The sequence below is a fragment of the Lissotriton vulgaris genome, chromosome 4_2 (assembly GCF_964263255.1).
Source record: "Lissotriton vulgaris chromosome 4_2, aLisVul1.2, whole genome shotgun sequence".
NCBI classification, from domain to species: domain Eukaryota; kingdom Metazoa; phylum Chordata; class Amphibia; order Caudata; family Salamandridae; genus Lissotriton; species Lissotriton vulgaris.
This window is the reverse complement of record NC_141692.1, coordinates 15,474,903-15,502,789: the sequence shown is the minus strand read 5'-3', so window position 1 is coordinate 15,502,789 and position 27,887 is coordinate 15,474,903. Positions and strand designations below refer to the sequence as shown.

At 42.3% G+C, this 27,887-nt stretch overlaps 1 pseudogene; it reads right to left on the bottom strand.

Moving 5' to 3' along the window:
- LOC147718141 (phospholipase A2 inhibitor and Ly6/PLAUR domain-containing protein-like) overlaps positions 1–26,743 on the bottom strand; it is a 118,160-nt pseudogene extending 91,417 nt beyond the window's left edge.
- Between the last annotated feature and the right edge of the window lie 1,144 nt (positions 26,744–27,887).

Below are 27,887 nucleotides of genomic sequence, written 5' to 3'. Positions count from 1 at the left end.
GCAGCATGTGAAGTATTGGAAGGGCAGACATCCAGGGTCAATTGAAAGGGCACCGGGGACAGTAGAACACAAGTTGCACGCACGTGAGGTAGGCATACCGGAAAGCAAGCCTATAGCTGATGTTAAGAGCCTCTAATGGCATTAAACAAAATGTTGTCACATCCTTTTATGGTGGAGTTGCAATTGGTCCCGGCTTTGCATCACCACAGGTCGAGCAGCCATTACAGAGCAGCAATAGAACTACCAGTATGCTGCGAATCAAGAGGAGCAGCAAAGAAAACCCTCCAAACATGCTGGAAAATATAGAATCAATTAAGGCTGGGATTACTCAAAAAATAGTCTGAAAGGAAGTGACATGGCTGGATCCCACAAGTTTGAAAAAGTGGGCCATGTCCCCGCAATCAGATGCATTAAATATTTGGTGAATTAATTCTCCAAAATGTAGGGGTCAATTTGTGTTCAGTAGTAACTGAATCTCAATCAATATTCTCGCCACCTGCAATTCAAAGGTCAGAGAGCGACTTATTATTGAAAGAATAGCGATATGAGTCTGCTTAGCTTATTGAAATCTGTTTTCAGAGTTGGAATGGAAGGCCACAGTGAACTATCTACAATTCTGTCTGGGTGTGGAAGGAAAACATTGCTGCAACATCTAATACGTTGTGAAACCGTTACTATATATGGGATGCCTGACCATAAGTCACGAGCAGAAAAGTAATGAGATAAGAAATGATATAGACTTAGATAAGTGCTATATATGTATTAACATGCCCAGCCGGGCATGGAAATTTATTAATCCAATGTAGAAATAGGAGCAACAATATACATACAGAGTATAGTAAGGCACAATCCTGTACCTAAAATCAGGGAAGGGTAGTGAGGGGGATGAAATTTGTTGTGAGACAAACAATAACTTGGAGCAATGGTAGCTTGCACTTGGTGTGAAATAATACAGCAAGCTCTGCCTAACAAAGGCCACAAAACAATATACTCAATGGTCAACTTGTGGCTTTGTTAAAGAAACACGCTGACGTTTCCATCCCAAGCTCCTTATAAAAGCGGATCATCATCAGGACTATTAGTACAATTGCCTGGCGTTTATGATTGCTGCCTGTGGAGGTAAGGGGAGACAGAGGAAACAAAAACAGCGATGGTTGAGGCACAGTCATCTCTAGGTCAAATACCGCAAGATACCCCCGGGTGATATTCCTTGAGGCATGCAACACACAACTGTCATCACCGTTAGTCACCACTCATACGATGAACCTCATGTCACTAATTGATTCCTTTCCCACTCCGGATTCACACCACCACTTGTCAATATCGACTCACTTTCACAAATAGCACAGAGGATGTCTGGCACTGAAAACGTATGGCTGAACGGTTCGTCCGCTACAATGGTGTTCACTGATTCCTGCAAGCAAAGTTGACATGTCTTTGAATTATTACAATGATCATGCTGAGTCACTGTTTTTGTTTCCTTTGTCTCCCCTTACCTCCACAGGCGGTAATCATAAACACCAGGCAATTGTACTAATAGTCCTGATGATGATCTCCTTTTATTAGGAGCGATAATGTATCGAGCGTTCTTGATATTATGCCCCGTTTGTTCTTTGTAATACGAATTGCTACCCGCGGTCCTCAGTTACCTTTCGGGTTACCTTGTGTACCATTTTTTGACCATAATTCACAGCAGTAGTGGTTATTTAGGATAAGATAACTTCGGTTAGAAAGCAGAGTCAGTGTGGGAATAACAGCAGGGACTAGTGTCAAGCAAAATTTGGTCATGTAATGTTGCAAACACCGTGTAATTTCACTCATTTACAGAATAGGGAGGGTCCTACAGTAGAATCAGAATTCTCCACTGTTAGTAATACTTTCTTATCTGCACGTTAACAATGGAACGCAAAAGGCAAATACCATAATTCATGAATATAGCTACTCCCAAGAGGTTTGTATCTACCTACAGGATAATGTTTCATGGAGAATGTAAACTGGAACAATGAGATGGGAAATGAAATGCCCCATGTATTTACCACACAGCAGCATCAGTTTTGTGCTACTAAGAAGGATAACTGTTCAAGTTGTTCAATGTGTAATATTGTGTATGTTGCATCCTTCATTGAAGAAAGATTTTTTTCCATCAAATTAAATAGTAAAAACAGGGCTGAAGCATTCAGATAATCCCATGGTACTTTTACACTTTTCAACGTTTGCAATGTCCAACCAAATTGCTTAACAGAGCGCAACTGATTTTGACCATGATACAATACAGACATTTCATTCTGTACAATATTAATCACAGGCGATACAATGTTAGCTAACGTATATATACAAGAAGACAAAGTGTTAATACTGTTATCAACTACGGCTAGAACCTTTTAAAATTATCTTGGTCAATCTGCCGCAAGCGTATTGCAGGTTTCATCTGGGACAGATACAAAATTCATTTTATGCTGCATATGCAAAACATTTAGTGCGAGAGGATTTTGTACCTAAAAGGAAATGTGCCAGATCGATGTTACCAGACAAAAGAGAAAGGTGTTGTTTCACCGATGACAGTGTGGAATGTTCTAACCATTGTTGACACAATTTACTTACTGAATACGTACTAACAGTATGGGAATATGTAAAGCAAGGATCAGGTCTACTTAATGTAAATCCTGCAGATGCATTTGGAAAGCGTAACTGACCAGCATTGATATTAGTTGGCCCCAGTAAACAACCCAAAGGACTAATATTGGTGGAGTTAAGAGTACCGTTTTAAAAACATTTCCATCAATTATTCAAGTGTAGTTGGAATGTGCCTGCCATGTGTCATAGGCAGCCAAAGACAGAATTAAGGGAATATCAACATTTTTAGCAGTGGCCAAACTGAGACATGTAGTTTGTTAAACAGTGTGATTCAAAATATCAGCTGAGACAGTACTAAACACACACAATGTAAAGATTCTGTGCCCTGCAACTGCCAATCTTTGGTACCCTGATCAGATTTCAAATCAATGATGTCCTTACAGTAATCATAAGCTTTCAGGTCAAGTCGGTTAGGAAGGTAGAAGAATAGACCAATTTTGTATGGGTCAGAATGAATTTGGTTTGTGTAGTCAAATTAAATGTATAAAAATATGATTTCTAGTTAGAAACTTTGTAACCAGAAAATTATACAAATTTACATTTCTGAGTCAGTGAAGTCCCCTGGAATGGTGTTGGGCAATCCTCCCATTGTTTTAATAAAAATGTTTTCTCTGAGTATTGGATTTGTATAAATAATGATGGCCATAATGTTGGTAACAGATTAAATCAGCATAATGTGCAGAATTTAAATACAAATCGTCAGTATCAAAAACAGTATAATATTTTAAATCCAAAAAGTAAACTTTGTTAACTTCCCAGTCATCAGAGTGTATTCCAAGCATAATAACATCACCTCAAGAAACTTGGAATACGTATGGAATTTCCAAAGTTTCCATAGGACCATAGACATCGAATGGTACCTTATCCCAAATGCTACCATCAACAATTGGGAATATTGAAATATTAACAAGGGCTTGATCCACTTTCATTTCATAAGATGAAGTGTGAGGGGCTAGACCTCCATCCAGCAAGTCTACAGCAGCATGTTCAGGTAAGTAATGGGAATTCATTAATAGGAAAAAACCTGTTACGAAACCAAGCCACATAGAGAAGAACACCATCATAAGCACCATCCAGATGTATGTTTAAGGTACGTTCTTTTAAACCAGGAGATGAAAATACAAATCCGTGTTTGGGGCTCCGCCTCAGATGAAGACGACAAAGATATATTAGAAGAAAAGTTATCTCGGTCCATATAGTAACCACTGCAACCTAGACGAAATAATGGGGCTGTTCTTCATTGGAAGGTGAATGAATTGCACTTTCAGGAATGTCAACTATATGATGCTGTGGGACATCCAGTTGGGGAATGCTTGTAGGCATAATATTGAGTATCGCCCATAAGGTGTAACTTGACATGTCTGATGGAAATACATTGATTATACAAAATCACAGTACGGGTACCCTTCAATCCAAGGACTGGGACTGTTGCACAAGAACTTAACTATGCGCAGGTCTACGGGACCTTAGTGTTTAGAGACTGAGTCATCCTGCCACCTTAAAACCCAGGAGCCTAGGGCCGACTAGCTATAGTGTCTCACTTGTCCTCCAGCTCACCCACAGAGAAACAAGTGACTACACACCCCAGAACGCATAACTGCTGAATCCCTCAGGACTCATGGTTGCAAGACACACCCTTTCGCATGTACTCTTGTACCTGTCCACAATAAGATCTAACAGAGAGACAAACCAATGTAAAATATTTATTTTAACTAACGTGTTTTAACATGCACTATACGTGTCACAACAAGCTGGAAATTGCATAATATAAATACTGTCAGCATAGAAGCTAGTCCATAAATTATCAAAGGAGAGGTCATCATGAAAAAGACAATATAGACTAACCTCCCACTCATTGCTTGGAAGCTGTATCATTATATTTTTGAAAAACTCTGGGTTTTGTCTGCTGACCCCATACCTTAGACTTTAGATGGTACTTCTACATCATAGTTGTTGCTTGGCTCTTCTCCCTGGAAAGGTACCTCTCCAAGTGTCTGCCCATATGCATATATCCCAATAAAACCAAAATACGATTGTTAGGGACAGAACAGAATGACAAGAGGCATTTTATATTGACCTTGCTCACAATGCTCAGACTAAATCACAGGAACTGGCAGAGAGGGAACACAGCAGTTGGTTCTCATGCAAAAAAGTATGAATAAAGTCTTTGCAGAAATAAAGCCATGTAGAAAAGTGCGAGCTCATGCTAACTTTGAGAAGACTTTAATGTCCCCATGGGCTAAGTGACAATACTGCACCTGCTGCTCATTGTGATGGTATAGGAAAGGACTGTGCCTGCGGTCTCCTGCTCATGAAGAAGTAGTCTCCCACCCCCAGCTGGAAGTAAAGTCTCAATGAAGCAGTTGGCTAATTTCCTGTGCACAGCACAGGGCCACACAATGTGAAAAATTTGGAGAATGATAGATCATCCCCCATCGCTGCTGTACAGCCCAAGCGATCTGGAATAGATGACCTAAAGTTCCACCAGTGTCTGGTGGGCCCGGAACAGTCATCAGGGTAGCTTAGTCACCCAGAAGAAGAGGTATTGCCAAAAGAAGCCAGGCTACTAGTGGCCAAGTGGTGACTGTGCTTTTGCTGACCCAGAGGATACTTTGTGGGTGTTGACTCTTGCAGCCAGGATAATCTCTCTTGGACAGTGGATTGTGAAGGAGTACCAGAAAGACCCCGTCAAGTGCACAATACCTTCAGCATCCTTGAGCATATTCTGTGTCCTGTATCCCTTGCCTTAGGACCACTACATAGCAGTGCATGGCAAGGAGCCACTGACATTAATGACTAGACTGAAGTCTGCTTGCCTTGCTGACCCCCTCAATTGGCTCCCTGATGGAGTTGGTCTCCAGGAGTAAATCTAAGTAACTGCATTCCACTCAGACAAAGTTTTTCTTGAATTTCTTTTAATTTTTTTATGCTTGTTCAAGGCTAAATTAAAAGTCTTAATTTTTCATTTCTAGTAAACTACATCTCTCCAGAACCCTCTTGTGCATCTTTTCCATTTTGCCATTCATAAATTCTGAAAAATATACTCTATTAAAAAAATTCCTAGATTTCTTGTGTTAATTTTCTTTCCTCTTCAAATATGTTCATTTCTTAAATGCTTTACACTTTGTGAAAGCTTGACTGCTCAGAGTCACAGCTACCCAGGGATGAGCGAAGGGTTAAAAACAAAAATTTGAATGGTCATAAATGGGTTGGTAGTGTATTATATGCTGAGGGCACACAACCACATCATGCAATACATCTCCTTTCATCACAGTCACTGACATTCTGATGCCGCATATATTCCTTCCTTCTTGTTTTTGAAAATGTTTGTAGCTTAAGGAAAGTTTCTGAACTGGTAAACTGACAATATTATCAAAGGTTGTGAGAAATGTCAGTTGTCATCAGACCTAATACATTTGTTTTATTCCCAGTTATGGAGGGGGTACGTAGGCTTTCCTGGAACTACCTAGCCCAAGATGAGCACTTACTGGTACTACCTAGCCCAAGGTGAGCCCACCCACACCTCTCCCTCCATACTGGATGTTAGTATTATGTGCAATCTTGTTCTTGTTCAGCCTACTCCTCCATTTTGTGCAGACCGCCTCTCATGGCAGACATCTTCCCTTCCCCTCAGTCTCCACTCATTTTGTTGTCTCCTACACCCTAGTCAGGTGACTCTGACTGATATCTATGCCTGAAACTCCACCTTGTGGCAATAATAAGAAACTGATGTTACCTAGTATGCTGGTGTTACATCTTGCTTATGCTCTGCATTTCCCTTGCTTGGATTTCCCTATTGCTTAGCCACTGCATCTAGAAGAATGTTTGATGACGCACTAGAATGTTTGGTACCTGACTGCTCTGAGTAGAGGCAGTTGATGGCAGACAGGCTGAGCGAGAGAAGAACTGCTCCTGGTGGGGTTTTTATTATTACATCTATGGATCTTTTATTGCTAACTTAACTTGAATTGATCTACAATAAATCAAACCTATTTTTATATACTGGATCCAAGAACCTTATTTTCTACAAATTGGCGACAAGGTACAGAACTGAACTTATGCGTGGAAGAAGACGGATTTAATGTATTATTACTGCAACTAAGGAACTTAAAGACTTTGGAACTACTTAAGCCGGAAAAGAAAATGTAAATTTACAGAAACGCCCTGGTTAGCCCCACCAGTGTCCCCTGTCATCTGGACAGCCTGCCATCCCAGGGTGTTTGTTTGCGTAATTTGGCCTGAAGACAGCCTTCATCCCAAGGCGTTTGTCATTCTACAGCTTTATTTGTGCTACTATTGTGGATCCTGTTGTTAATATCCTGCCTGGGAAGATTTGTCCAGCAACGGAAGTTTACTTTTATATTGAAGTCACCAGGAACAAACTTAATGGAGTACAATTGTTATATTTGATGTTAGCGCCACTTTGGTTGTTAAGAAACAGCATTTATTTATGAGGAACGAGATGTGTGCAAGACTGGCAGATAAGTTTTGAAATTACATCGAAGGAATGTTATGACTGGATGTGAATCACATTTACACTTTACACGGCACCCTAGAAGTTCGAAAAACAGAACTGTATAGTCATTCACTGCCATCTACTGGAAGTTGGTGGTAACTGTTTTTGCCTTCATATTAAAAAAAAAAGAAAAGTTATGTTCTCCGTGTCAGCACTTGTCTCTATATTTGTGAATGCAATTATATTTGAGTATGCAATTGTGAATATATTTGTAAATGCAATCCTTATTATTTTTCAACTGTTATATATTTAAGAATGCAATGCAATGTGTTCCATTCATATGATTTGTATATATATTCTCTTATCTTTGTTTGTTGTTTTCTAAGGAAGGGGGATGTGTTACATCTTGCTTATGCTCTGCATTTCCCTTGCTTGGATTTCCCCATTGCTTAGCCGCTGCATCTAGAAGAATGTTTGATGACACACTAGAATGTTTGGTACCTGACTGCTCTGAGTAGAGGCAGTTGATGGCAGACAGGCTGAGCGAGAGAAGAACTGCTCCTGGTGGGGTTTTTATTATTACATCTATGGATCTTTTATTGTTACCTTAACTTGAATTGATCTACAATAAATCAAACCTATTTTTATATACTGGATCCAAGAACCTTATTTGCTACAGCTGTCTTTTTCTACATGTGCATAGAGCTACACTGCCTGATTTGTATCTGGTTGTTATGACGATACTACCTCATTTTACTTGCTCATTACCACGGAATCATACTGTCTTTGTGCAATATTCCGTATTTATCGGATGAGCTGAATTTTTGTTCTTAGCTGAGCATTCCTGCTCTTGAATCCTCATTGAAATATTGCTGTGCACCACCTCTACTGATTAATTTTCCATGTCTTTGAATAAGGGCCTGTTACTTTCCTACTCTTCCCCCAGTTGAAGGACATATTGGGGACTTTCTTAAAAAACACAAGTACGCATCAAACTGACTGCCTTGCTCACTAGTTTTATCTCTGCTCTTTCAATCATCCCATGCAGCCGTCTTCTACGTCTTAACCATACCATTTTAAATTGCTCTCCAATCTTCATCACTCTTTCACCATACTTATGTAGTGTAGCTCCTATTTTCCCAATAGGCCCTGCGCATTGGAATAACATAAACAGTAGTATCGACGTAGAAGTGCGGATCTTCCAGGCCTCTACTGACTATGCTAAACTTAATTGGGTTTGTTACCAACTAGCTCAGAGGTCACTGGAAACTTTCTTGACTGAATAGGAAGTGATCAGCTTCCCTGGTACAGACAAGAAGGGATTCAGTTTTCCAACAACCGTGCAACATGACAACTTTGCTCCTCAGATAAGAGTCAATCTCTAGAGTCGTGTGAAACAATAGACAGTTATTTTACTCAGTCAGTTGTAGTGCAGATTACTTTCACAATATGTAGCGAATAGAGAGACTGGCGTTGTCAATAAAGGGTAACATTTATTGAACAGTCTTTCTTCTCGTACAAGAGAAATGAATTGCCACAATTGCAAGACTTGTTATTATAAAAAGTACTTACAGTAAGATGAGTATTGCGAAATAATTCTGTAAAAGCATTGATATGGTTTCTTAGCCATACAATGGTTTAAAATGAATAAAACATATATACAGTCATATATACATTAGGCTAAAATACTCAACTGGTGCTTCTAACTACGCCTACCCCAGTGTACCTGACCTAAGCCTAATACTTGGGAGGGGAGTAAGTAAGTAGCTTTAAGTTAAGTTGATTTTGCCAAGGTTTGCTTCAAGAATTCTCTCTAAGGGTTTAGTCAACACCATACCTCTAGAATAGAATGATGGAGGTCTGGTATCTCCTTCAGGGAACTCGATATCCCAGTCACTCGCAAAAGTAGACTGGAAACGCCGGAGCTGGATTTCTCAGCAAGAGAAAAGACAGCGTCTCTCTCAGTGCGCCGAGGAAGAGGAGGGGCAGCGTCCGCGGGCAGCTTGCATCTGCTGGGCTCTTGCAGGGGATGGCTGTTCAGCTCCTAAGTTCACCACACCATCGTTCGCTCGTTAGCAGCGATAGCAGTAGCGATAGCAGCTATGGTATCATCAGCATAACAGCAGCTTCAGCTTCAGCGAAACAGCAGCAACATCAGCGAAAACAGCATTTGCTTAAGGCAACGCTGGTAATATTTATACCTGAAAGGTGCCTTGTTTGACGTATGTTTTTGGACATAAGACGTCAATAAAGATGTCACTAGGAAGTGATCGTCTATCAGTGCTCATTAGAGTTCTATTACTAATCAAAACATAGCAAGCAGGGCTTTCCCAGGTTGCTGAGTTTTTATCTTGTTGAAGAACTCGGAGTGTTAATCTAGGAATCTTAGATAGTAACTTCTGCTATGTCATTGCACTAATTGGCTGCAAAGGAAGTGGCAGAGGAAGCGATTCTGAAATGTGGCTCTGTTTGTGTGAGGCCAGAGACGAGTTTCTGAATATTGCATTTGATCGGTTATGCCAATAAATGGATTTATAGCCGTATAGGGGCATAAGGTCACATTATCGATCAGGGTCCTAGATTAGAACGCAACACCCACTCTACGAATTCATGTCCATCAAATTACTAAAACTAGAGCAATAAGATGCATGTGTAACATTGCCCACCCCAAAATACATATATGCATTTGAAATAGGCGTATTTGTAATACGTGAAAATGTAGTTACTGTACGTTTTTGTAGCATAGAAATCATTCAAAATTATAGCATATGAAATCAATGAACGATTTTGCAAAAAGAATTACACATGAAATATCTCTGAATACAGAAAAGAAGGGCGAGATAATTTCATCACATATAAATACATTGCAGTAAAATGTGCTAGAGGCTGGTGTAAAGTTATTATGTCTCTAGATGTATCTAAAAATAGAAGTAGAAGCTTCTGTACTCTGTGAATAGTTCTACTTTAAGCAAATAATTTTTTGTGCCAGAAAAAGGTGAATATTAAAAAGTATTCAATTCAAAAGAATTATTGCTTGAATGGGGAAAATAGAGTTCCAACGTTTTTTAGCAGTTTTTGTTGTTCAAAACTGAAGGCCGAATTCAGAGTTCATGGGAACGCTGTGTGTCGGAATGCTTCTCTAAAGTTATTGTTTCTGTTCGGGTGAGAACATCATATCAGACAGGCTCTCAAAGAATTGGTTTACAAAATCAGGTGACAGTTTGACCAAATTCAATAGTGCTGTAACTTGGCAGGTGTGAGAATGATTGCTGTCATCAAAGCCGGGATCAGCAATGCTCACAGAAGGTCGTACCTGGGTGATGTTGCTTTTGTCACTCGCTTCACTGTTACCACCTAGTCGTAGTACAGGAGTCTCAACGAATGCCGTCATCAGGATTGGTAGCCGCTGGGGACAACACAATGCGTGAGCCGTTATCGGACTGAGCAAAGTATCGATATCCATTGGTACAACTGATGGAAGTGCAAGACAGGTGTCCAACACGCACTCATCTCCGCATAGCATACATCGTAGTACAGGTAAGATGCAGTTTTGCCATATAGGTCTGATTGAAAGGAACCAGGTCATGTTTAGATCTCTCAGCCTGGCCAATCCAAGTACTCTAGTTAGTCAGTCCCGGTAGCGCACTGCTAGGATTGTTTCTTCCATTCCCATAGGAGTCATGTCTGAGCTGTGGCTTGCCATATCGGAGCAGGAGGGTCAAAAATAAAATCCCTGCTACAAGTCCCAAAAATAGGGGTATGCCGCCAAAGACTGAATGTACAAAATTGGGAACGATTCCCAGAATTGCTTGAAATGGTGTTAGCAGTCCCGTAAAAATCGTCTTAAATATGCCTGGGATGCCTGTGGCACTAGACATGTTAAGGAGTTGGCTCAACATTTCTACGAAATGCATGGGGCAATTTGTTGATAAAAGGTCATGAACCTCCGTAGCTGTCCTCCTTGCAACTAGGAGATCATACGTCTCTTTTGATGACGTGATGGGCACTGTTGTCTGCAAAAGCACAGACTTCATTTTGCTTAAAGTATCAATTTGTATAGAAGAGAAATGCAGACGAGGCTAGATGGGAGTCTCTATGTCTCAAGGCCCGCTCGGGAGCAATGCTTGCATACAGCATTTGACTATGGAAGTTACGCTTACGAGATACGCTTTTCCTGGCAAAAGGCCACAACATCTGTTATCCGTTCTTAGAATGTAACTCCCATTTGCGAGTTGCATAAAGAAAGGCTCTATCTGCGTTGCAGGTGTGACAAGCTGGTGGCATGAAAGGTTGTTAGAATTACCTTCACAGGCTCCGTGTAAATTAATACCCTTGCACAAAAGTATACCGCTTAGTGAACGTTTACAGTTTTCACCACTAAGAAATACATTTTTGTCGCTGTCACTATAGCATGAATGTGTGTATGGTAATTTCCTTGCTGATTTTACATATCCTTTACCCAATCGTTCATACTGGCCAGTAGGTATGTATTCAAGGCACTTTTTAAATCGGAAAGTTGTTATCGGAATTGTGATAATCCCGTGTATTATCCATTCAATGACAGGACTCTCTGACATTGTCAATGGTAATCTCTCAAGTTTTTCGATGCTCAGGATTGTATAGTCTGCTCCTTTCTGTGCCAAGCTGATTTGTTTATCAGTAAGGTTAAAAATGGAAAACAATGACGTTGTGTTTATTAAACCCCAAGGCACATAGCCTGAACGAAGATTTTGCAGCGTCCAGCCTAATTGTACAATAGAACGTAATTGCGACTGGCCATGCTGTAACATTAGCAAGTCTCTGTCTATTATATCAAAGGCAGAGGATGCAATATTGTCCAACGAATATATTCTGGAGGACAGAGTCATTAACCCATTGTCCACTACAGAAAGTGATTTTTCCAAATTAATACGATCAATTTCTCGTATTTTTTCAGCTGTTTCAATTTTTGTGACTTTCCAAGCCTCGTTGCATGCAGCATAGATACTGGTCGCTATGAAACGCTTTTGACGCTGTTTGCGTGGTCCAAGAATGAAATCGCGCAAATCAGCACCATCTTGGAGTCAGGCCCATATAATGAGATTTCCATTGAAATGAATGGGGGGGGCATGGCGAGTTACCCTTGTCATTAGCATCCAAGGGGTTAAGTAAAGACAAGTGTTGCTTAATTTCAGCCAGTGTGGATGATCCTAGCCATTCGAGGCAGAGTTTCCCTACACTGTATGTTGTTACTATCCCTGGATGTTGTCTCTGGGAGTATCTAGGGTCTTGTCTGGTCATTTTTAACCCCTGTGTTTTATTCAGGAATCTATCTTGACAGTTGTTTGTGTCAGTAGGCCAGATTAACCACTTTTTCCAATCAGGATGTGTTCTGTTAAAATGTAAGATTTTAGATACGTCTATCTAAATATCTGTCGTTACATTTTCAGGTATTCGTTTTGGAATAGACGGTTTGTTTAGGTCTTTGATCTTAGCTAGGCCAAGACAGGATGTTTGGTGAATTGTGTCATTTAAAAACATCATTTGTTCTGGTATCATGCAGGTTCTGAATAATGCTTCTAGGCCTTGTACCTGCCAATCTTTCGTACCCCAGATGGTTTTTGTTTCAATGTTATTTTTCCACTAATCAAAACCAAATGTCATCATTTTTTCATAAAATGCTTCTGAATATATCAATTTAGTGTTTGTCAGCATTGTTTTCATTCCTGTTTTATCTAACAGTTTGTAATAAAACGTCTCAGCATCACTGGTGTTAAAACCCGAGAAGTACTTGAATTTCTCAAAGAATGTTTTAGAACTGCTTTTAGGTGGTGTAGCACAATGTTCCCATTGATTATACTTACTAACATTTCTAAGCTGTGCAGATTTATGCAAGTAATGATCGCCATAATGTGTAAAACAGAACATCTGTTCATAAGTAGACGAACCTTGTAAATAATCATGTTCTGTGAATCTAGCTGACATCACTAAATCAGACATCATGTTATTAATACTGTCAAAGTCCCAATCATCAGAGAATGTACTAGGTTTTACAAAGTCACTTAAGGAAACCTTCAGTTGATGAGGATACTTCAGGATCTCGACCGGACCATAGATCTCATAGTCAGTTTTCTCCCATACTACCCCACCGGGTATTGGAATGGCTGTGACATTTACTGTTGACAGTTCTCTTTTCTTCACGTGGGATGATCTGTGTGGTTTGAGGACTAAGTTGATGTTCTGACTTGCTGTGTCCATTCAATTGTAATAAACCTTCCTAAAATTAAAACTAAAATTAGGCATAGTAGGAGTATAAATACCCCTGAAATAATCCAATGCTCAATCAATGGTGCATCCAGATATACTTCTTTGATTTGTTGAACGAGTTCTGTTGCTTTTTCTTTAAAAGTCTTTTTTGTTTCTGGCATCACTTCGGGGTTGCTTTGATCCTCGGAAAAGTTGTCGAAGTCGATGAAATAACCAGAGGCAGTTCTGTCAATTGTTGGGATTATTTTTTCAATTTGTCTTTCGGTAGCACTTTCTGATGCCACATCATTGTAGACTGGTGTTTCTTGGCGAACTGTTTCAATCGGTGTCTCAAGAGGCACGAGTTCCATGGCATTATTGCATAGTCCTTCTCTGTGCACTGCAGGCTGATCGAATGTGATTAGTCTTTCAGTTTGAACCTCTTGGATTGTTGCAAGTTTGGGTATTCTGTTGTTTCTTGGGAGTCCACTGGGCCTACTGTTGATTATAGGCCACATGCTTGTGGTTTTACCAGGTTGATTGATACAACTCTGTTCTCCTTTTTACCAGCAAGGGGCGGTAGTACTACTGATCTTGTTCCGGTGACTGCCAAGACAGGTACTGCTTTTCTGTAAGAAGGCCCAAAGTCCTTCTTCACCGCTATTTTTTCTCTGACTAGATCCCCAATATTTGGAATCCAGACAGGCCTTGCTGGGGCTGTTGCTTGTGGTGCCTCGTCAGTGGTATCTGGCTGTTGCTTTAACTTTATGTTGCTTAAGGAAATCTTGTTTCGTTCAAGTCCTGTAAAACAGCCAAACGATCTTTGATGTCAAAGTCTGTTTTCTTATCTTGTACCACTGATACTTGACTATCTAGGTCCTGAACTCTCATTCTAGTTCCGAACAATAGTTCGTATGGGCTGAAACCTTTTAGAGAATTTCTTGGCAAATTATTAAGACTGATCTGGACACTTATTAAATGTTTCACCCACCCAGCGCCTGAACCTAATACCTTCGCTGTTATAGATTGCTTTATGTCCCGGTTTTTTCTTTCTACCACACTGTTCTCTTCGGGGTGTGACGAACAAGAATTCCGCAACCCAACTCCCATGCCGGCCATGGCCTCCTTATAAGCTCGAGAGCTAAAAGCAGGACCCTGGTCAGAATGGAACATGGCAATTGCGTATGTGCCGATAAAGACTCGCAGATCTTTTATAACCGTTCTGGCGTCAGCCGAGCGCTGGGGCCACATTATTTAAGTGGATTTAGCCTTAAGGATTAATAGGACGCAGGATGGGATGTAGACAGCGTTACGCTGTTTCTGATTGGTAGCCGGTAGCGTGGTTCACTACTGCGATCCCTGTTACAGTTTTCACAGTTGTTTGCATATATTTGGTGTTGTACACTCATTTCCAGCCACCAGTATACCAATTGTAATTCAGTCAGGGATTCCTTGATATTTCTGTGTCTAGGACCCAAACCCATGTGTGTGTCTGCTATTAAAAATATTCTTCTGTTCATGTTTGGAATTACCCTATCCCCCACTCCAGGGATTCGAGCAAAAGGAACGGAGTTTGCATCGATTACGTATGCATAATTGAGTGGATAGTTCACGGGCAGTGCTGCACAGTCGCCTTTTACAGTCGTTTTTACTGCCAGCATGGTTTCCCCGTCTATGTATTTTTCTGCACGCTTTTTTGTGGCTACGGAAGCCGGTTTAGTTGCTTCCGCTGTGGCTGTGTTAGCCAATGAATTCCCTGCAACGTGAATGCCATCACGTTGAAGACTCTGTGCGTGTATCACGTGAGTCTTTTGTAGTTCTTTCTGTAAAAGAGCTACCTGGTTCCAGAGCAATTTATGCTTTATTGTGGCACCTGTGTCATCTTTGTAATCGTTTTCAATCCAGCTCTGCAATTTATTATTGTAAGAGTTGACGCAAAAATGAGAATCGCACACGATTAGTGTGGGGAATTCACGTTCTGCATTTTCGAGCGCCATCTTTAAAGATCTGATTTCAGCTCTCTGAGCCGAACAGTTTCTTACTGATTCAGTTTTTGTTATTTTCGGTCTGAATTTACCGCACAGCCAGCAACCTTTAATAATCGCACAGGCTGCATCGTAGGATTTGCTCTCTACGTTGAAATGCTGTACAAATCTATCTGTATAGATTATACAGACGTACTGTGGGAGAGGCAGAAGTTCGATTGGCAGAGGATATTCTTCTTCATATTCTAAATCATTCAGTTCTTCGAATTGCGGGGCGAAATAGTATTTCACATCTTCCGCTCCAAGAGAATCTACATATTGTATCCATTTCGGATCCAGTGACACTGTAGGCAGGTTTACTGGGCTGAATAGCGCCTCGAAGGCGGATTCCGCTGTTAGGATATTAATCCTTTTGCCGTGTGCTAGTTCTTGTTCATTTGCTAATGCAATTTGCACTGCTTTCACAGTTCTTTCTGTGGGACTGAATGTTTTTTCTGCTTGTGTGTACAAGTGAGATTTAATTGAAATTGGACCTTTTCTCCCTCATTAGAGGTCAGGTACGTGAATCCGCATCCTCCTGGGATGACTTTGATTACAAGATCGCGTGTGTTGTCACGTGTATCTAATTTTGTTTTTGCTAACATGCTAGTTTGCAGTGATCTCAAAATTGCTGTGTGTTTTTGAGTCCAGGTGATTTGTTTAAAATCAGGTTTAATTAGTTCGTAGAGAGGTTTAACCCTCTCTGCGTAATTTAGGATGTAAGTTCTTCTAAAATTCAGAAAGCCTAGAATTGATTGTAAATTCTTCAGAGTTTTTGGAGCTTGGAGTACAGCGCACTTCTCTAAGAAGTTGTCCGCTAGGCTTTTTCCTTCACTTGATAATTCGTATCCTAAAAATAATACTGTCAGATGGGCAATTCGAGACTTTTTAAAGTTGAATTTGTAACCCTCTGCTGCGAACCCAAGTATAATGGTGTTCACTCTTTTCAAGTGAGTATCCAAGTCGTCATCTGTGAGATAGATATCATCTACGTAAGATAATGCCTCATCATCATATATTTGTAGTAACTCTGTTACTCTAGCTGAGAATAGTCCTGGGCTGTTCTTGAACCCCTGTGGGAGCCTACAGAAATTTTTCTGAGACCCCATTACGGAGAAAGCGGTCAAGTATCTGCTTTCTGGTGCAATGTTTTGACAAAAGAAACCATTAGATATGTGTATTGTTGTTTTATATTTTTTCCTAACTATGTTATTCATTAGTGCAGCACTATGCAAATTTTGTACTGCAAATGTTTTGCAACATGCATTAAGGTGTCTGTAATCCAAAACTAGACGATATGAATTGTCTGGCTTGGAGACAGGAAACAAAGGATTGTTCATTTGAGAGGTGCATGTTTCAATCACTCCCTGATATTTAAGTTGATCTAAGATCTCCCTGACTTGTTTTTTAGCTTCTTGCTTAATGGGATACTGCCTTTGTGCAGTTGGTGCACTTTTTAACTGGATTTTGTGAGGAGGTGAGTCCTCATCCCATCCTACATGATTTTTATATAATGCCGGTGCCTGGGCTACTGCCCATTTCCTTGCATAAGTATATTTTTTGTGAATCTGAATGTGATTCGAGAAGGCAGGCATAATCATTTCTTCGCCACGAGGGCACTCCCTGACAAACTCTGGGGCCCAATCCTTTTCAGCTAACAGAATGTCATAGCCTTTTGAGAGTTTATCCCAAAATAGACCCCTTATTTTCCTAGTCTTATCACCCTCTATACGCAATGTTATTTCGTATATTTTATGGGGCTCGCTAAGTCTGGTGTCGGCAGTTTCAACCTGAATGTATTCATTCGTGTCCACTGTCTCCAGATGACTCATCAAGATCTTGCGGGCTATACTGATTTCTGCTGCACTGTCTAACATTGTCTGTGCCCACTCCCCGTTTTTCAACTGTGTCCTCAGTATTTTTGGCATGGTTGATTACTCTAATACTGGCTACCTTCTTTTTTGGAAATTGAGATTTTTTACTCTGAGCAGGTTCCTTGTCTTTGGACTTGGTGTGCTCTCCTGGGTCTGACCGTCCTCTTCTTTCCGATTTCTGTGAAAAAGATCGAAAGGGACGTGTATCAATACTTTGATATCTGTCAGGTTTTTTCAAATTATCCCTATTTCTAAGGTTGTATCTTTTCTCAGAGGGCTCCCTCTGGGGAGACTGGTGTTCTCGAGTCGGAGTTCTTTCCCTCCGTCGAGGAGACCTTCCTCTGGACTGGAAAACTTGTTCCTTGGGAGTGGATTGTTTATTTCGATCCCTGCTCTTATTATGAGTGTTTGAATTATTTTGTAATAAATAATTTTTCAGGATTTTCGAGCAGTTGGGGCTTTACTGGTTTTCCACCCAAGCTGTCTCTACCTAATTCTTCATAGCATTTCTCTATGATTCTGGCAAGCTCAATTGGTTGATCTGTTATATCTGTTTCCCTCAACTTCTGGCGGATCGCCACAGATGCTGCTTCTCCCTTTATATTGGCTAATAATATAGCCGAGACCTGCTTGAAGTCTTTCAGTAATTTCATACCAAGAGTTAAAGCAGGTTCAGGACCGTATTCATTTTGAATCTGTCTCAGTACATCTGGTATTACCGCCATAGACGGAACACCATGTGTTTTTGTGTAAATGGAAGCAAAGACTGTACCCCAAGTGTCACAGTCCTCCATGTGTGGTGCGATTCCCATAGGAAGGCAGATGGTCAAGATTCTGTGTTTCTCGATAGGGGTGGTATCCGGAAACACTGCCTCTATTTGAGTGATTTTCTGCGCTAACCAGAAAAGAATTTGTTCTAGTTTTATGGGTATTTTACCAAGACATGATTGTATGTTCTGTGGTGTAATTTTATTGGTGTTCCCCTGATGAGGGGTTAGCTGTGGTACATTAACAGCTAGTTGGACTGTTGCAGTCCGCATTACATATTGGACTAATTGCCTATGTATTTTAATTAATGTTTTTAGCTGTGCTAACAGCTCTTCTTTAGACATTTTTGCAATGTCCGGATGTGGTGTGTAGCTGGCTAGAACCGGCCACGTTGCTCCTGGTCTACCTAGTGGACCGAGCCTGGTAATATGATCATTATGTTTTAGGGCGCCTTTAAACCAAAGTAAATGTTCTTGGTATTTTAATGGGATTTCAATCTCCTCGAAAGGCGCGTACTCATCCGGTGGTTTCTCTATTTTGTAATAGTGAAACTCTTTTGTTCTAGCGTTTGCCGCTGGAGAGTTTATCCATGAATAGAACACCTCTGTCTGCTGATATTCGTGTGCCTCTATCACGAAAATCACTGTACCACCTTGTGGTGTCAGTCCGTTTTCTATAAGTTTTAAAGTTATAGACTTTCTCAAATGTACCGGGATGATTATTGCACCCGGTTCAGTAGTCCTGTCGGGACCCTCCTGAGTCGCATCTGCTGCGGCATCAGTTCCGTTGTTTTCTACTGACATTTTATAAATGCAGGTTTTGCAGAGTAGGTCTCCAAGGAGACAAAGATTAGGTGCACAATATTTTGGAACACTGTATCCTTCAACGTTGAATAAACCAGAGCTTTACATAGGAATCTCTTCCTACTGAGTTCGGGCGGATTTTAAGCTTTCACCCACTCTAGACGTCTATTGGAGTATTTACGGGAGAAAGGGGTCTGTGTGAAAAATGCACGACTGAGTTACTCTAACGTCTTGCGTTAGTTTATCGCCTTACCAAACGTTTGGGCGCCATGTAGTGTAGTTCCTATTTTCCCAATGGGCCCTGCGCATTGGAATAACTTAAACAGTAGTATCGACGTAGAAGTGCGGATCTTTCAGGCCTCTAAAGACTATGCTAAACTTAATTGGGTTTGTTACCAACTGGCTCAGAGGTCACTGGAAACTTTCTTGACTGAATAGGAAGTGATCAGCTTCCCTGGTACAGACAAGAAGGGATTCAGTTTTCCAACAACCGTGCAACATGACAACTTTGCTCCTCAGATAAGAGTCAATCTCTAGAGTCGTGTGAAACAATAGACAGTTATTTTAGTCAGTCAGTTGTAGTGCAGATTACTTTCACAATATGTAGAGAATAGAGAGACGGGCGTTGTCAATAAAGGGTAACATTTATTGAACAGTCTTTCTTCTCGTACAAGAGAAATGAATTGCCACAATTGCAAGACTTGTTATTATAAAAAGTACGTACAGTAAGATGAGTATTGCGAAATAATACTGTAAAAGCATTGATATGGTTTCTTAGCCAGACAATGGTTTAAAATGAATAAAACATATATACAGTCATATATACATTAGGCTAAAATACTCAACTGGTGCTTCTAACTACGCCTACCCCAGTGTACCTGACCTAAGCCTAATACTTGGGAGGGGAGTAAGTAAGTAGCTTTAAGTTAAGTTGGTTTTGCCAAGGTTTGGTTCAAGAATTCTCTCTAAGGGTTTAGTCAACACCATACCTCTGGAATAGAATGATGGAGGTCTGGTATCTCCTTCAGGGAACTCGATATCCCAGTCATTCGCAAAAGTAGACTGGAAACGCCAGAGCTGGATTTCTCAGCAAGAGAAAAGACAGCGTCTCTCTCAGCGCGTCGAGGAAGAGGAGGGGCAGCGTCCGCGGGCAGCTTGAATCTGCTGGGCTCTTGCAGGGGACGGCTGTTCAGCTCCTAAGTTCACCACACCATCGTTCGCTCGTTAGCAGCGATAGCAGTAGCGATAGCAGCTATGGTATCATCAGCATAACAGCAGCTTCAGCTTCAGCGAAACAGCAGCAACATCAGCGAAAACAGCATTTGCTTAAGGCAACGTTGGTAATATTTATACCTGAAAGGTGCCTTGTTTGACGTAAGTTTTTGGACATAAGACGTCAATAAAGATGTCACTAGGAAGTGATCGTCTATCAGTGCTCATTAGAGTTCTATTACTAATCAAAACATAGCAAGCAGGGCTTTCCCAGGTTGCTGAGTTTTTATCTTGTTGAAGAACTCGGAGTGTTAATCTAGGAATATTAGATAGTCAAGTCAAGTCAAGTCATAGAATTTATATAGCGCACTACATACCCGGAGGGTTTCAAGGCGCTTGGGGAGGGGAGGGGGGCTAGATATCCTTAGGGAGGGGATTATTTGTCAAATATCCACGTTTTAAGTTGTTTTCTGAACGCTAGGTGATTCTGGGTGAGGCGAAGGTGGGCGGGGAGTGAGTTCCATGTTTTGGCAGCCAGGTATGAGAAGGATCTGCCTCCCATGGTGGTTTTGTTGATGCGAGGGACAGTGGCGAGTGCTTGGCTGGAAGAGCGAAGTTGGCGGGAGGGGGTGTAGAAGGACAGTCGAGAGTTGAGGCAATCTGGTCCGATGTCGTAGAGTGATTTGTGTGCGTGGGTAAGCAGTCGGAAAGTAATCCTCTTATTGACGGGTAGCCAGTGGAGGTCTTTAAGGTGGCCAGAGATGTGTTCATTGCGTGGGATGTCTAGAATGAGTCTGGCTGAGGCGTTTTGGATTCGTTGTAGTTTCTTCTGGAGTTTGGTGGTGGTACCTGCGTAGAGGGTGTTTCCGTAGTCCAGTCGGCTCGTGACCAGAGCATGGGTGACTGTTTTCCTGGTGTCGGTGGGGATCCAGTGAAATGTTTTTCTGAGCATGCGAAGGATGTTGAAGCAGGATGAGGATACGGCGCTGACTTGTCTGTTCATTGAAAGTGAAGAGTCCAGGATGACGCCAAGGTTCCGTGCGTGGTCTGTCGGGATGGGTGCTTTTCCGAGGGCTTCCGGCCACCAGGAGTCGTCCCATGCAGAGGGGGATTTACCTAAGATGAGGACTTCTGTTTTGTCCGAATTCAGTTTCAGACGGCTTTGTTTCATCCATTCGGCGACTTCTTTCATTCCTTTGTGTAGGTTAGTTTTGGCGGTGCTGGGGTCCTTGGTGAGAGAAAGGATCAGTTGAGTGTCATCCGCGTAAGAGATGATGTTGAGGTTATGTTGGCGGGCGATGGTCGCGAGGGGGCTCATGTATACGTTGAAGAGGGTGGGGCTAAGAGAGGATCCTTGTGGTACGCCGCAGATGATTTCAGAGGCCTTGGACTTGAATGGTGGGAGACGGACTCTCTGGGTTCTTCCGGAGAGGAACGAGGTGATCCATTCCAGTGCCTTTCCTTGGATCCCGATGTTTCTGAGGCGTTGTAAAAGGGTGCTGTGGCAGACTGTGTCGAAGGCTGCAGAGAGGTCGAGGAGGATGAGGGCGACTGTGTCTCCATTATCCAGTAGAGTTCGAATGTCGTCAGTTGCTGCAATGAGGGCGGTCTCAGTGCTGTGTTTAGCTCGGAAGCCAGATTGTGAAGAGTCGAGGGATTTGTTGGCTTCGAGGAAGGCGGCGAGCTGGTTGTTGACAGCTTTCTCGATGACTTTGGCCGGGAATGGAAGAAGTGAGATGGGGCGGTAGTTTTTGAGTTCGGTGGGGTCAGCTGTTGGTTTTTTCAGGAGGGCGGTGAGTTCAGCGTGTTTCCAGTCTTCTGGGAAGGTAGCGGAGTTGAAGGAGCAGTTGATGACGTCTCGTAGGTGCGGAGCTATGACGGAGTCTACTTTGTTGAAGATGTGGTGAGGGCATGGGTCTGTGGGGGATCCAGAGTGGATGGAGTTCATCAGGCGGATGGTGTCCTCAGTGGTGATTGGGTTCCAGGCGTTAAGGGTGTTAACGGGGGGAAGATAGTCAGCTGATGGTAGGGTGGGTTGGCTTCCGGGTTGGTTGTCAAAGCTGTTGTGGATGTCAGCAATCTTGTTGTGGAAAAAAGAGGCTAGGGAGTCGCAGAGGGTTTGAGAGGTGGTGATGTCGTTGGAGTTGGCCGAGGGGTTGGAAAATTCCTTGACGATGTTGAAAAGTTCCTTGCTGTTGTGGGTGTTGTTGTCGAGTCGATCCTTGAAAGCTGTTTTTTTGGCTTTAACTTCTGCTATGTCATTGCACTAATTGGCTGCAAAGGAAGTGGCAGAGGAAGCGATTCTGAAATGTGGCTCTGTTCGTGTGAGGCCAGAGACGAGTTTCTGAATATTGCATTTGATCGGTTATGCCAATATAGGGAATAAATGGATTTATAGCCGTATAAGGGCATAAGGTCACATTATCGATCAGGGTCCTAGATTAGAATGCACCACTTATTCCTAACCTTTGATGCACTTCAGTACGTTGCACCATCAACTGGTAACCAGCCACAAATATGCCTCTTACAATGCTCCAGCACAAACCTCTCAACACAGCACTAGTCAGATATGACCCCAACTTATGGACTGTCGATTATCCTCCTGATGGCTCCAAGAATGCAAAAAAGAATCTCCTATCATAATTTGAAAAATTGCATAAAGAAATTGTATTTTGTCTTCTATTTCAAACACCCAACAAAATGGAAAAGCATCATCCTCTCCTCCTACAGGTGACCAAGACTACAAAGATTCCCTGTGGATCAAAAGTGACAATGTCCCTCTCTTCATCTTCTATAGGTGAATTTGATATATCCATTTTTTAAGACAGGAAACATTCTTATACAAGTGAACCGCCCGCACCTCTTCTTAATCGATCAATACTTTCTATCATTTTTCAAACCTCTCACACTCCAAGATGATCTGTCCCAAATACCTTCATCCCCCGACCTCTGACACTCACCCCAGTACCAACCTGCATTTTTCCCCAGTGGAATTCACAATCTTGCTCAGAGTCATCCCCAGACCTGACTAGCAACCTTACCTCCCACTCCAGCACACACAGCACACAAACGATCACCAGTGGGACTTCACCTGTACCCACCCAAACCAGCAGTCTCTTGGTACCTTATAGCAATTTTGATCACTGCAAGCCTTGTTTCTCGAGCCCCATCGCCTGATCAGATGCACCAGACCCCTCAGCTGACACACCCCTCCCTACATTTGCTGACCTTATTCAGCCCACTCAGACTGTCCACAAGCCTAGTCCAAATGATAAGGAGATCTCCCATATCAAGACACACTCTGCTCCTCACTACCAAGGAATTGACTGACTTGCAACCCCCCTCTTACATTGTGGGAAGCTGCAATAACACATTCACACAGATCTTCTCCTGAATGGAACAGAAAGTTTACTACCTGGCAAATGACATAGCACACCAAAACCTTGACAACCCAAGACAGGCTCAGCTATCCAGCTATCATACCCTTTGAGAGTTATAAGGTACCTCTACACACAGGCTTTCCTACCACATCTTCTAAACGCACCCTCTGGCCCTACACTCCTTTATGTCATCTGTCCCACAGACGCCATTGTGCTCTCTGCACCATATCTGATTTCAAAGCTGCTGCTCTCAACGAATCCTACCTTACATAGTCCCAAACTATGTTTCCTAAACCCCCACTATAATCCCAGAGTTTGTGAGCACTAATAGAATCCCCATGCCAATCAACAAGCCCAGACCGCCTGCGCATTTTACCACCATTCAACCATTTCTTTCCCTTTAAGAGAAGCCCTTCCCTCTCTCTTGCATGCTCCTCAACTGTAGATCAGCAGACACACATGCTACTCATATTGCGGAATGAATTCTCAGGGAAGAAATAGATATTACTTTCCTCACAGAATCCCAGCTAAATGAATGTGCCTCCCCTATACTTGACTTGCTAAACCCTCCTGGGTTCAGCATAAATAGACAAGACATCATTCACAAAATAGGAATTTAACCTTCCACTGTAAGTAAGACAAAATAATAAGCTTTCAACTACCTTGTGGCAGAACTTATAAGCAAAAGCTCACTTCCTATCAAATTCTACGCCATCTACCACCCTCCTGGTGATCGAGCCCTCTTCGAAGAAAAGTTATCTGACCTAATTACTCAGTTCTCCTTAACTGACATGAAGGATGTGTTCCTTGGTGATTTCCACATTCATTGGAACAACTCAGAAGACACCTAAGTCTGACTACTTAGGAACCTTCTTGAAATGAACAACCTAAATCAACTCTGCAAAGAACCAACACACATCACAGGCTCAACTCTAGATGCGATTATCACAAAAAATGACCTGATCTCCCTCATCTCCATCTCACATATTGACTGGTCAGACCACCATGTAATTCTTTTCAACATCCATACCCCAGACAGACCCATCCCAGATGTTACTAAGCAGTTAACAAAAAATATCAAAAAAGTCCCAACTCTTGAACTCAAATCCAATATTCCTGACCAACTTGTGTCTCTCCCTCACGTACACGGATGTAGATCTCACTACACATTACAACACTTCGACTTTGGATGTTCTCGATCAAGTGGCCCCACCTAAACTAAAACAACTGAGATCAATAAATTCAAATTGTGGTTAATTCAGATCTCAACAGTGAAAGAAGAAAACTTAGATAAGTAGAAAGGACATGGAGACAAAACTCCTCGACAAAGCACCTAGCACTCCTTAGATATATAAGTATATCTTACAAGAAGAAAAACAAAATGCAACGGTGGGGGCAAACCTATGCATGCACCAGGGAGAAGTGTACAAAATTAATTATAGTTCTGATAGTCTCTTATTAGTAGGGCGGATGCTCTTCTTTCTTAGGTCCACCGTCAAGACCACACACATGAACCATGAAAGGAGTGTTAATAAAAGGAGCATCCAAATTGATGAATTCACGATTAACAATCCCTGTTGAAGTCCATATTCATTTATTCAACGATAATGGTTTAGTTTCCAACATAAGCGTTCATTATATCACAAGCAAACAATTCAGTCCAATATTCAAAATCCAATCTTGAATATATGTTGTATCAATATTTCTTGTCACAAAGTAATTACCAGCCTACGCGTTTCGTCCCTAATGGGACATCATCAGGGCTGTAAAGATAACAAAACAATATATCAAAATCAACATTATTACAAACATAATAGTCTAAAAATAGCTGTTACATTATAGTCATTTCATCCATTGTTCTCTCTAGATTTATCACATTAACCAAGAGTGTCTTACTCATTTCTCTAATAGACTTCTTCTGTAGACACCACCAACATAACAATTACATTATGAAACATTATAATGCTCAAAGTATTCAGAGCAAACAATTATACAAGAATTATGCAAAGCAACATTATATAATATTAACTCCTCAGTCGGATCATGAATTGGCGGTGTCAATGTGTGCCATTAATTTGTCTCACCCCTCAACGTAGCTTAACATATTAATGGATGCAACCTCCCTTTTAGATTTTAAATTGATAAGACTGTATTTGCGAACACAAGTCAGGTCTTAAATTATCGTTGGATATCTGTATTCAACAAGTAAATGATCTCACCTGATTAGGGGAAATCGTTTCTCATATATTATTGAGAAGATTATCAAAAAGCGATCAAAAGCCTTGGTATCAATCTGCGAATTCGAAAAACGGCCAGCCATTAATATCACTGTTGGAATAATATCGAAAAAAAACATTCTAACTAAACATGACAAGACTCTTTTCAAATCCCACCTTTGCCTATAAAGCAGGTAGAGTCAGACTTGCGTTCGCATATACAGTCTTGGTTATTGTGATCAAACTAGAGAGAACAATGGATGAAATGACTATAATGTAACAGTTAGTTTTAGACTATTATGTTTGTAATAATGTTGATTTTGATATATTGTTTTGTTTTCTTTACAGCCCTGATGATGTCCCATTAGGGACAAAATGCATAGGCTGTTGATTTCTTTGTGACAAGAAATATTGATACAACATATATTCAAGATTGGATTTTGAAGGGGCGCTAGAGGGCACACAAACGGAATGGCCGCCGAGCGGTGAGGCTCCCGCTGCCTGGATAATATATCCTCCATTTTATCCTTCCTAAATAGTCTGCCACCTGGAAGCCACAACGTCCCTGAGTTGCTACTACTATCCTCTAACCTCAGTGAAAGTTTGGTGTAGATTGCTTGCTCCCGGCCCGAGCGGCACAGCCAGAAAATCTCCCCCGGGAGTGGCGCAGGAGCGCTGGGGTGCACGCTGTGGGGCGATCGGAGGCAGGGGAGACCGCGGCTTGCCACGAGGCAGGTAGGCCTGGACGGCTGGAGGCGTGATACGAAGGGACAGTGTCCGGCGCTCCTATACCGCTGTGAGTGACCTAAGGGGCGGCGAAGCTAGCGGGACATGGAGCATTAGTTGGCGGAGGAGACATTGCCTTGAGGACTTCGTGGTGAAGGTCTGGGCTCGCTGCGCCTGGAGCCCTACTGCGTGGACCCCACGACTGGATGGAATTGGGGTGAGATGAAGGACGTGCTGCAGGGCCCCCTGCGCGAGACCACGCATGATCCTGGACTGTGGCCTGTTAGTCTTAGGGTCGCTTTCCGCTTAGTGGTGTTGGGGCTCGCTGTTGTGAACCTACCAGCAGGAGGGACGTACTGGTTGCTGTGGAACGCTGTGTGTGGAACTGATGTGGCTGCAGGGTTGCTCGCCCGTAGTGCTGACATTGGAAGTGGATGCCACTGTTGTAACATGAGCAGAGACGCCATGAGAAAAGCTTAATGTGGGGATTGCAGCCAGCCTGGAGGCTTAAGGGGAGTGCAGACCTGACACTTCAGGGAACATCACCTGCATCGGCCCACTGGCATGCTGACAGAGCTCGGAAGTGTGTGGCCGTCCCTATATGATATGCTTGCATGCTCGAGCTGCCCTGTGTTGCAAGTAACAGAGTAGCAGGCAGTCAACTGTTGTAAGCGAGGCGATATAGGTGGTGGGAGACGGTCATTTCCACGGCTGGCGGAGCAGTTGGGCATTCCACACATTTTAGCAGGCGGATATCCTTGGTGCTTGGCCCCGGTGAGGTGGCATAGAGATTGTGATATAACCCCTTTCCAGACAACATTGGGAAGCGGGACACTCGCCAAACGAAACTCCCTTTTGAGACGGCCAGGAGGGTACCTAAGCCTACATCGTCGACAACTGAACCGCCCGGCGAGGACCTGGTGAGTGGTGGAGCGGGGTCTGCAGACCTAGATACGCACCAAATATTGCAGGAAATGAGGCAGGGGTTCGCCACTGTGGTGGATAAGGTGGACAGGATGTTCTCCAGAATGGATGCACTGGTGCACAAGGTTGAACTGCATGAGGAACGATTGAAGAAAGCTGAAAGGCGCATTTCAGATTCGGATGATGCAACGGCCAGTCATGCAACGCGGCTGGCACGAATGGACAACCTTCTCAGGACAATTGCAGCTAAAAATGAAGATTTAGAAGCCCGGAGTCGGCGAAACACCATACGCGTGGTTAATGTTCCGGAATCCACAAACATGGGACGTATGGTGGATTATATAAAAAAACTCCTGCTGTCCGTGATTGGAACTGAGGCTTTCTCTAAACAGTTCATTGTCGAGCGTGCACACAGGTCTCTGGGCCCACAGCCAAGACCCAGCCAACCGCCAAGACCCATCATTGCGCGCTTAATGAATTATAGGGACCGTGACGTGGCCTTGCTTGCTGCTCGTGCAAAGCAAAACTTGGTGTACAAAGGTGTGACATTTTCGATTTTCCCGGACTTCACTCCGCTAGTGCAGGAAGAACGTCGCAAGTTTCTTGAGGTGAAGAAGAAATTGCGTGCAGCAAACATTTATTATG